This window comes from Macrotis lagotis, chromosome X (assembly GCF_037893015.1).
Source record: "Macrotis lagotis isolate mMagLag1 chromosome X, bilby.v1.9.chrom.fasta, whole genome shotgun sequence".
Classification (NCBI taxonomy): Eukaryota; Metazoa; Chordata; class Mammalia; order Peramelemorphia; family Peramelidae; genus Macrotis; species Macrotis lagotis.
The window spans coordinates 120,226,037-120,235,634 of NC_133666.1; the positions used below are offsets into that span (position 1 = coordinate 120,226,037).

Consider the following 9,598-nt stretch of genomic DNA (forward strand, 5'->3'; position numbering starts at 1 on the left):
AAAGCACCATCACATCATGATCAATTTATAATGAAATTGTCTTTTTTAATTTTGCTCCTTTCACATGTCCTAAGAGAAATATAGTTCTCAAGAGTTACAAGTACTATCTTCCCATATAGAAGTATAGTTTAGTCTTATTGACTAAAATTTTTTTCTTTCAGTTTACCTTCTTACATATCTCTTGATTCCTGTCTTTGAGATCAAATTTTCCTGTTCAGTTTTTGTCTATTTATTAGTTAAGTATAAATTTTTTTAATTTTAATTTTAATTTTATTGAAAATCCATCTTTTCCCCCTGAAAGAATATGTGGAATTTTGCAAGGTAATTGATTCTTGGTTTCAATCCAAGACCCTTTGACCTCTAGAATATCATATTCCATGCCCTCTGATCCTTTAACGTTGAAATCAATAAGTTCTACGTAATCCTGATTGTGGTTCCCTGATATTTAAATTGCTTCTTTTTATTTACTTTGCAGTCTTTTCTCTTTTAGCTGATAATTCAGCAATTGTCTACAATACTGCTTGAAGTTTTTCTTTTGAAGTCTTTCTTGGGGTGTGATCAATGGATTCTTATAAGAACTATTTTATCTCCCTGTTCTAGAACATCAGTACAGTTTTCTATAATAATATCCTGAAAGATATTATCCAGACTCTTTTTATGATTTTGGCTTTTGGGGTAAAACCAACAATTCATAAACTATCTCTCCTGGATTTATTTTGAGTTTAGTCATTTTTCCTAAGAAGTACTTTTTATTTTTTTTCATTTTTTCATCTTTTTGGTTTTGTTTAGTGGAATTTTGGAGTCTCATAGAGGTATTAGTTTCCATTTGTCCAATTCTAAATTTTAGGGTTCTGTTTTCTTCTGTAACTTTTGTGCTTTTTTTTTCAATTTGGCTAATTTTACTTTTGTATGAGTTGCTTTTCTTTCCCAGTTGGCTATTTCTACTTTTATATGAGTTGGTTTCTTGTTTCCATTTGGCCAATTATTCTTCCTCTCATCTTAGGTTTTAACATCTTTTGTGAACTCTTCTAAGAAGTCTTTTGGTATTGAGACCAATTCATAAATCCATTTGAGGCTTCATATGCAGATATTTTGTCCCTGCTTTCCTCTTCTGAAATGGCATTTTTATAAGCCGCTCTTTTTTTTTTTTTTTTTTTTTTTTTTTTTTTGCTCATTTCTATAATTGAGCTCTGCTTCTGGGGCAAAAAAAGGCATAGTCTCAAACTTTTTGTACCAGGAACTAGAGGTCTGGACCCTGGCTTTCTGCTCTGGTTGTTCAGATGCAAGTAGTCATGTATTAGGGTAGCCCAACCCATATTTGCCTGCTTGAATAGCTTTCCTGGGTTTGAATTTTGCTTTCTGAGCTGAGATTGGAACCTACTGCACCACTGGCCTCTTGACCTCAGACCTGAGTTGTGCTGTGGCTAGAGCCCTCCATTGATTACTCAGCCTTCTCGCCTACACTTAGATATACTTTCCTTTTACCTGCATGAGACCAGATCTTTTATGAAGTTCCTCCTTGATATCTTGAATCGAGAATTTGTTCACTCTAGATTTTTTGGTGTGTTGTTACTTTATAGTCTGTTTAAATCTCCACTTAAAGTTCCTGATTCTGCTTTTTTTTTTTTGCAAGGCAATGGGATTAAGTGGCTTGGCCAAGGCCCCCACAGCTAGGTAATTGTTTAAGTGTCTGGGGTCAGATTTGAACTCCGGGTACTTCCTGACTCCAGGGCCGGTGCTCTAGTCAACTGTGCCACCTAGCTGCCCTTAAAGTTGTTTCTGGAAAAGCTCTGGGAACTGTATAGCTCCTACTGGCACCTTGAGTCTGTCTCCAGAAGTTTATTCTACAGTTCTTAATGAGGTTTTTATGCTCTAGAGCAATTCTACTCATTTTAATTGTGTTTTTCATTGTGTTTCAAATGTGTCTCTTGCAAAGAATATACAGGTATCAACAAGTCTAGTTATAAAGTCTCATAAGTTCAAAACTAGACAAAAATATTTGTCCCATCCTGCATTCTGATCTCTACTCATTGTGCTATCATCTTTAATTTTTTTGAGTGAGTTCAACTTATCTTTTTTACAGTTATGAATTTCTTTCATATAATACTTTTTACCTCTTATCTTTATCTCTTTATAGAGGAAGCAGTGAAAATGAGGAAATATGATCAATATGAATTATCTGTAATTGAAGGATTGCTTCCACATTATTGCACTTCCTTTTTTTCCCTTTCCCAGATCCTAGCTACTAGTCCTCAAATTTCTTTATTTTTAACCTCCAGGAAACCCTTTCCCTGCCTCAGCTACAGGCACAACTCTGTTCAACATGAGGGCCAGTGGTTGAGAGGTCTGTTGACTTGCTTGGGACTTAGCACATGACTCACATTGGTCAGTGCTAGGGCTAAGGAACTCTAGAGCTGGGAGATGGAGAATTGAACTGCTAAGTTCTCCTGGGGATTCTCACACTTCATCATCCCTTTTTTTTCTTGTCGCTTCTTCAACATCAAATCTTATTTCTGGAAAAATTCCTTAAAAGCATTGAGTGAGTTTTGGTTTATATCAGCTTCTGGGGAGAAAACATGGCAGCAAACATGGGTGAAACTGCATGGAGCACCAACCAAAAGTGATAATCTCCTCTGTTAATTCAAAAGTTCAGCATTTCTGACTTAAAGATTGGCACAATGGATATTTTAGTTGGATTATCAGATAAACTAACCAAACTGAATGCATTTGGGAAAGGAGTTGTTAAGAAAGTGCCTCAATATCTGTCTGATGTACTAGAAGATAATAGAGATAAAGTTCTAGAAAATCTCTTGGCCAATGGAGTTGACTTGGTTGCATATAGAACAAGGTTCTAATGGGATATGCCAAGTATCCAATCAAGCAGTGCCTGAAAAAATATTTCTGCAAATGATTGCCAGGAGAGTAAATCAAATTGACAATGACAAAGCCTAAGCATGCATATAATAATCTGATAGGCAGTCTTCAGAATTTGGAAAGAAAGAAAGTGGAAAGTTAAACCACAATTGCTTGGGTTAATGATATGAAACACTGGGTGAGATGGTAGTTGCAAGGTGTAGCAAAGTTCTTTCAGAGGACCAACCTATGCACTATTAGCTTGTTTAGAAAGGTGGTAGATGACTTCAGGCACAAAGCCAGAGAGAACAAATTCATTGTGATTTTCAGTATATTGAGGAGGAAATGAAAGTAGAGAAAGAAGAGATGACTAGGCTCTCCACTCAACAAGAAAGAGTAATTTGGATCACTAGTTCAGTTACTGAAAGTGAATTTCAGCAAAGATTTTAATAGCATGGATTCATGTGAATCCATAAGAGTTTTTGTTGAGTCTGTTTTAGATATTTTTAATCTCATTCCCTTTATGATTTATCTATAAATCTAAAGTTTGTTTTGTTTCTGTCTCTTCTATTTTATTTTCCTTTATAAAGTATACTTGGCACTCTCTCCTCATCCTTCTCTATTTCTGTGGTGTTCAATGTATTTCTACAACCAAATCTTTGTATATTATATGAGTGTGTTGAATGTTCTTTTGTCTGATTCAGGTGAGAATGAATTTCATGTAATGTTTGCTACTCTTGCTATTTTCGTTTTTCTTTTTCTCTTTTTTTGCAAGGCAGTGGGTTAAGTGGCTTGCCCAAAGGTCACACAGCTAATTATTTAGTATCTGAGACCAGATTTGAACTCAGGTACTGCTGACCTCAGGCTGGTGTTCTACCCTCTGTGCCACCTAACGCCCCCTATTTTCTTTCTCTTTTTTTTCATCTTACCATTCAAATTGTGAGAGTCAACTTTCAAACTTTTTTTTAAAAAAAGTTTTATTTATTTAAGGCAAGGAGGCTAAGTGACTAGCTCAAGTCACACAGCTAGGTAATTATTAACTGTCTGAGGCTGCATTTGAACTCAGGTTCTTCCCCTGACTCCAGGGTCGGTGCTCTATCCACTGCAACCACCTAGCTGCCGCACCCTATTCTCCCCCCTCACTCTTCCTCAATTCTTTGATTATACATACCTGTATCCCTCCCTTTTCTTTCCTCTTCTAAGGTCAAAAATACAAAATGAAAACATCATCCCTAGGGGATATTAGTGTTCTGAAAGAACATTTTCCTCTTTTCCCTATAATTAAAATCCATTTCCTCTTAGAAGATTCTGTGTCTAGTTGTTTGCAAATAAATTATTCCCAGTTCTAACCTTTAACTTTTTGCTTTTTTTCAATTACATTTCCACAATTTTCTCTCTTTGATGGTACTAGTTGCCTAATTTCTTATGGTTTATCTTATGGTTCTCACTATCCTTACTCAGTACATTAACTCTTTATATCTACTTGCAATTGATTGCCTCTTCTTTCATTTTGAGTTTTCTTTTAAAATTTTCCAAAAATTTCTCTCTATTTTCACTTTTCCTTTTCCTTCTAATAAATCTGGATGGTTTTAATATATGATATCATGAAGTATGGTATCTAGATTTTTTTGTTTTGGATTAAGGAACACAGTTCTCAATTACTTCTCTTTGACTTTGTATTTTGTGTAAATTTCTCAAGTAACCTACATATTCTAATTTTTTTTTAATTAGAATTGGATTAAGCTTCTTTTTCCTCACTCCCAATTCAACAAAAAATAATTTTGTACAGAATCAAGTAAAATAACTTTCTATGTTGTCCATGTACAAAATATGTCTGTACCATTCCATATTGTGAGTCCCTCTCTGTCAAAAGGTAGATAGCATGCTTTGTCATTTCTTTAAAATCATGATTGGTCACTGAATTGAGCAATTAATTTAGCTTTTCAAGTTGTTTATCTTTACAAATGTAACAATATATAAACTTTTATCTTGGTTCTTTCACTTTATATAAGTCATTCAGTCATCTCATTTTATTTTACTGAAATCTTCCCTATTATAAATTCTTAGAGCATAATATTGTTTTATCAATTATCTCATAATATGGAGGGGACCGTTCTCCAATGAATTAGAATCCCTTGGTTTCTAATTCTTTACTGCTGCAAAAAGAGCTGTCACAAATATGTTTGCCATATAGGACCTATTTTCATCTTTTTTTAAAATAATTTCTTAGCAGTAGCTCTATCACTGAATTTTTTTTCATTATTTCTTGGATATCGTTCAAAGTTCCCTTTTTAGAAAGGCTTGAGTTGATTCACATGTCCACTAAAATGCATTAATATGCCTATGTTTTATGAAGCCCATTTAACAATTTTAATTTCCATTTCAATCTGTTGTATGTGAAATGGAAAGCTGGAGTTGCTTTAATTTGCACTTGTCCTTATTGATGATTACATATTTTAATTTCTTCCTTTGAAAACTGCCTGCCAATGTCTATCCTCTAACCATTTATGTATCAGTGAAAGATTTTTATCTGTATAAATACAAATCAATATTTTAGAAGAGAAATCTTTATCAGAGATTTTCCCCAATTAACCATCTTCCTTCAAATTTTACTTGCATTGGATTTATTTGGACCCATTTTTAAAAACTGAATTTTATGTAATCAAAGTTTTCAATTTTTTTCTTCTGTAATATTATCTAATCAATGGTTGGTCATGAATTCTTTCCCTTTCCATCCATCCCAAAGGTATTTTTTCTTGCTCCTTTAAGTTATCTATGGTGCAAACTTTTGGAATTAGGTATATTATGTGATGCACTCATCTAAACTGAATTTCTGTCAACTTGCTTTCCAGCTTCCCTAGATTTATTTTTGCTATGTTTTTTTCAAGTGGCTGTGGTCTTTGAGTTTATCAAACTGCTGTTAGTTTGGTTTCCTTCTTTATATTTTTATACATTAGCTGTTCTAAATATTAATTTATATTTTTAATCAGTACCACATAATTGTGATGATTATTACTTCTCAGTATCATTGTCTACTTCAAGATTCGATACAGTCAGACTCCCTGAATTTCAATATTTTTCATTATTTCTCCTGAGGTGCTTGATCTTCTTCTGGAAGAACTTTGTTAATTTTTTCAGCTTTTAAAGCAATTCTTTGATAGTTTAATTGATCTGATAATTAATAGGTTATTAAACTTAAGTAGTAGTGTTTTTAATCATACTGGCTCAGACTATCTATAGCAATGAATATTTCTCCAATTGTTTATATTTGTATTTATTTTTGTAAATATTACTGTAAAAGCAGGTTTGTGTATGTCTTGGTAGGTAGACTCTTAACAATTTCTTTTGTCTTTTCTAGTTGTTTTAAATGGTATTCCTCTCTCCTTGATACATTTTGCTGACAATATACAGAAATACTGATAACTTATGTAATTTTTTTATATCCTACAACTTTGCTGGTTATTAAATATTTCAAATTTTTAGTTAACTCTCTAGTGTTCTCTCAAGCAAACCATCACATCATTTGCAAAAAGCAATACTTTTGTTTCCTCTTCACCTACACTTATTCCTTCTCTTTTTTTGACTTATTGCTATATCTGGAATTTTTAGCACCATATTAAGAAACAGTAGTAGTAATTGAAAGTCTTATTTATCAAGGACAGTATAAGAAAGCCTCTAGTTTATTCCCTTTGCATTGTAGCCTGGCTCTTTTGAAAGATACTTCTTACTATTTTAAGAAAAGATTCATTTGCTTCTATCTTCTGGTGTGTCCAGAAGAAGAATGATCTTGTATTTTATCAAGTTTTTCTGCCTCTACTATTAATTTTTGCCCTTCATTTTCAAAGAAAACCACAATGACCTGAGGGTACCACCTTGGAGCTTTCTCCAAAATGTTTCAAAAACCTTAAAATTATGACTCTAAAGATTTTGAGAGACAGAACTCACAGAAAGATCTAGTGTGGCAATTCTCCAGCCTAAGGTAACCTGGGAGACCATGGGAAGGTTTTATTCCATGGGGTTGGAGGGTATGGCAGTGCAGCAGGATCAACATGCCAGAGTGAAGGAGCTCCAGCTTTCTGGAAATAGCCTGTGAGGTGCCTGCATCCCTGGGAGCACCAGCTCCTGGCAGCAGAAGCAGTTTCCTGACCTGAGAACCTAGGGAACACCAAGTACAACTTGGAAGAGTGAGTGGGAGCCAGCATGGCCCTCAACACAGGCATGGCCATCAGCATAGCACAGATCTAAGGAAATAGAAGCACAGAGTTGCCAGCAGAGAGCCTTCTGGCAGCAGCTTCCAGAGCACTCAGCCCACAGAAGGTAAGGGAGTGGGGGGGGGAGACTGTCAAGGCCTCTATTCTATTTCCGGAACAGGACTTTTGTGCTTTGTCCATATTCAGACCCTTATCACAATCTGGGATACCCCATTGCATAGATCAAGGAACCTTCTCACAGCTCCAGGACAGAGGGGTGTGTTTGTGATCATCCATAGACCAAAGCACAGGTAAGGAGAGCAGTCAGAGTCTCTTATAAGAGCTTGACAGAACTGAAGTCCTTTGCAGGGGGTGTGCCAATTATATTCAAAAGCTCAGAAAGTACTGCAAGACTAGGGCACAGGCTAGGGAAATGAGCAAACAGGAAAAAAATAATCTGACCATAGACAATTACTTTGGTCACATGGAGGATCAAAATACACACTCAGAAGTTGAATAAGTCCAAACTTCTGTATCCAAAGCTTTCAAGAAATGTAGGATTTGGTCCTGGGCTATGAAAAATGATTTTGAAAATCAAGTAGGTGCGGTAGAGGATAAATTGGGAAGAGAAATGAGAGACATGCAGGAAAAACATGGAAACCAAGTCAGCAGCTTGATGAAGGAGTTCCCAAAAATGCTGAGGAAAATAACATGTTAAAAACTGTTTAGGTCAAATGGGAAAAACAATTCAAAAAGTTAACAAGGAGAATAATACCTTAAAAAGCAGGATTGGCCAGATTGGAAAGGGGATAAGAAAACTCTCTGAGGAAAATAAATCCTTCAGATTTAGAATGGAGCTAAAGGAAGCTGATGAGTTTGTGAGAAATCAAGAAACAAAAATTCAACACAAAAAGAATGAAAAACGAGAAGAAAATGTGAAATATCTCATTGAAAAAACAACTGATAGGGGCAGCTAGGTAGCACAGTGGATAGAGCACTGGACCCAGAGTTCAGGAGTACTTGAGTTCAAATACGGCCTCAGACTCTTAATAATTACCTAGCTGTGTGGCCTTGGGAAAGCCACTTAACCCCATTGCCTTGCAAAGAAAAAAAAACTGATCTGGAAAGCAGATATAATTTTAAAATTATTGGAATAACTGAAAGTCATGATCAGGAAAAGAGCCTTGACTTCATTTTTAAAGAATTTCTACAAGAAAATTGCCCTGGTATTCTAGAAGCAGAGGGCAAAATAGAAATTGAGAGAATACATGATCTCCTCCTGAAAGAGATCCAAAACAAATAACTCCCAAGAATATTATAGCCAAGTTCCAGAACTCCCAAGCCAAAGAGAAAATATTACAAGCAGCCAGAAGGAAACAATTCAAATATCATGGAACTACAGTCAGTATAACACAGGACTTAGCAGCATTCACCTTAAGGACTCATAGAGGTTAGAATATGATATTCCAGAAGGCAAAAGATCTTGGAATGCAACTGAGACTCAACTACCCAGCAAAAATGAACATCCTCTTCCAGGGGAAAAGATGGACTTTCAATGAAATAGGGAATTTCAAATGTTCCTGTTGAAACAGCCAGAGCTGAATAATTAGCTTGATCTTCAAGTACAGGACCCAGGTGAAGCATAGAGAGAGTGGACAAAAAGGGTAAATTATGAAGTATTTAATGATGATGAACTGTGTGTATTCCTGCATGGGAAGATGATACTGATAATACTCATAATAACATTCTAATTTATTAGAGCAGTTAGAAGTTTTATAGATGAAGCACAGGAAGCAGCTCAATTTGAAGGTACAGTATATTGTAAAAATGGAGTCAATGTGTGAAAAGGAAATGTACTGGGAGGAAAGGAAAAGAGACGTAGAATAGATGAAGACAATTCATGTAAATGAGTCAAGAAATAGCTTTTGCATTGGTATAGAAGGGGAGAAGGGGAGAGGAGATGAGGGAGCCTTCATTCTCATCAGAAATGACCCAGAGAGGAAACAACACAAATTCTTACTAGGGTATAGAAATCTAGAAGAAAAAAGGAGAGAATGGGGATGGGAGAGGGGAGGAGGGATGTAGGTGATAGGAGAGAAATTAGTCAGATATAACACATTTTCTTTTTTGCTTTTTTGCAAGGTGTTGAGATTAGATGGCATGTCCAGGACTGAGTGGTCGCTGGGTCTCTGGCTCTCTGGGATGGGATGTAGGCTTGGGACCTCAGAGCTGTTGTCTGTGATACTTGGCTGCCCCATAGCACAGTTTTGAAGAGGTACAGAGTGAAAGGAGAGATTAAAATATAGTAAATTGTAGAGGGGAGGAATGAATGGAGGGAATTACAATCAGTAGCAGCAATTGTGGGAAAATACAGAAGTAATTTCTCTGATGGAAATATGAGAAAGAATACAATCCACCCCAGAGACAGAGTTGATGGTATCAGAACATAGACTGAAGCACATTTTTTTTTCTTTTTTCTTTCACTTTATTTCTCGTGAAGTTTTTTTTTTATTTTTGTGGGGAGAGGGAGGATTATGTTTACTCTTACAACAAGA

The 9,598-nt window shown here is 35.5% G+C and overlaps 1 pseudogene; it reads left to right on the plus strand.

Moving 5' to 3' along the window:
- LOC141498825 (V-type proton ATPase subunit C 1 pseudogene) overlaps positions 1-3,391 on the plus strand; it is a 12,987-nt pseudogene extending 9,596 nt beyond the window's left edge.
- Positions 3,392-9,598: the final 6,207 nt, after the last annotated feature.